Source organism: Propithecus coquereli, unplaced genomic scaffold (genome assembly GCF_000956105.1).
Source record: "Propithecus coquereli isolate 6110/MARCELLA unplaced genomic scaffold, Pcoq_1.0 Scaffold56, whole genome shotgun sequence".
Classification (NCBI taxonomy): domain Eukaryota; kingdom Metazoa; phylum Chordata; class Mammalia; order Primates; family Indriidae; genus Propithecus; species Propithecus coquereli.
The window spans coordinates 4,676,084-4,677,830 of NW_012151507.1; the positions used below are offsets into that span (position 1 = coordinate 4,676,084).

A 1,747-nucleotide genomic window follows, 5' to 3' on the forward strand; every position below is an offset into this window, starting at 1 on the left:
TACTAGAGATCAAAAATAGCTGCTAAAGGACATAAAAGTTTACATGCCATCTGGCTATTAACAATTATAAATCTAATAAGTCTCCTCTGTGTAAGAGGTAAGGCATGGCAGATAGATAACCACAGTGTGTTAGGGGTTACAGGGCAGGGTGGAATATAATAGAAGAGAAAGGAGTAGAAAGTCAGATAAAGAACAGAAGTAGTGGTGATGGTGGTGATAGGTATGTTTTGTAGTGAAGAGTGTTTTAAAGATTCACTCAGATGTACTGTAAGTTATCTTTGCAATTAGGAAAATAATGAAAAACTGATTTTTGTTGAACTTATATATGCTAGGTATTCAGCCCTTCAGGTACATTAACTCAGTTTTGTCTTCACATAAGGTAAATTAAGTCATCCGCATTTAACATATGAGGAAATTAGGACTCGGAGAGGGGGAGTTTTTTACCTAAGGTTACACTATAGGTGGCAGAGCCTGGATGATTCAACCCTAGGTTTCTCTGATCTCCAACTTAATGATGGTAGGTGAGTAGGGGTAAGAGTCAAAAGGTGGGAGCAGTGTGCCATGGCATAGCTGTCATCCATATTCATAGTATGGCCCGAAAACAGCAGAAAGAAAAATAAGTTACATTCAGGACATTTAGTTTTGGAAGGTTGCATTTGCATTTGCATTTGCATTTAGGAATTTGTTCTTTTGTTAATAGAGATGAGTTCAGATAGAATTTCCATACTTTTTAGGTTAAACTTGGCATCAATTGATACAGCTTATTTCTTTTACTTTACCATAAATAATGCTCCTAAAGAAGCCAGGTTGAGCTAAATAAACTTTCTCAATAGAGAGCAGAATCATTAGTTGGCTGGATAAATGTTGCTTTCACTGTTGCTTGTTAGTGATTCTTCAGCAGAATTTAGTATATCCACATCATTACTTTTACAGCCCCTGCCTTACTCTGTCACTGAGTGCGGTCATTACAAGAAATTTTCTCCCAGTGGAAGTAGAACTATTTACTCCAACTAGAAGTTAGAGGTGGTGTCTTCCATATCGTTAAGATTGGTATTATCTTGGAATTTGTATTAAAACTTTAAAATTTGTGACCTAGAAATAGCAAGCCAATCTCCTTTTAATTGATATTGGCTGCCTGAAACACTATAGAAACGTTTGCAACCACTTTCTAGCTCTGTGAAAAAGATTACAATGATTAATTAGTAATGTCTTCCACAACCATGGGAAATGGAATAGCAGTACACAGGCATTCTATATTTGTAATCCCCATTTCACCAGTTGTCTTGGAAGATGTACTTTTTAAGACCAGACCTAGTCAATAGAAATGTAATGTAAGACAGATACGTAATTATGGCTAGTGGCCACCGGTTTTGATTTTGAAAGCAGTTATTTGTATCCCTAAGCATGTCTTGCCTTCTCCATAACCTACTCAGCATAGTGTTTATCGGGGAATCCCAGTTGGTTTCTGTGAGGACAGAATAGTTTATAGCCATATGTTCATGTTTTCCTATTTTATATTTGAAACACAAAATATAATAGAGATATTGTGAAGCTTACTTATGATCCTAGACTTGCATTCCTGCTTAATGGCTTTTGTTCCTGCCATGTAGGTCAGTTCTGACACAGTATAATGATATTTATTTATAAGGTTATCTTTAACCCACTGCTTTGTTTCAATTGCTTATTCTTTATCTGGGGTTAGGTTCTAGCATTGTGCCATTTTTTTTTTTTTTTTTTTTTTTTTTTA

The 1,747-nt window shown here is 35.6% G+C and overlaps 1 protein-coding gene across 1 annotated transcript in view; it reads left to right on the top strand.

Annotated features, from left to right (window-relative positions):
* PRRC2C (proline-rich coiled-coil 2C) overlaps positions 1–1,747 on the top strand; it is a 98,610-nt gene that overhangs the window by 86,089 nt on the left and 10,774 nt on the right. The window lies entirely within an intron of this gene.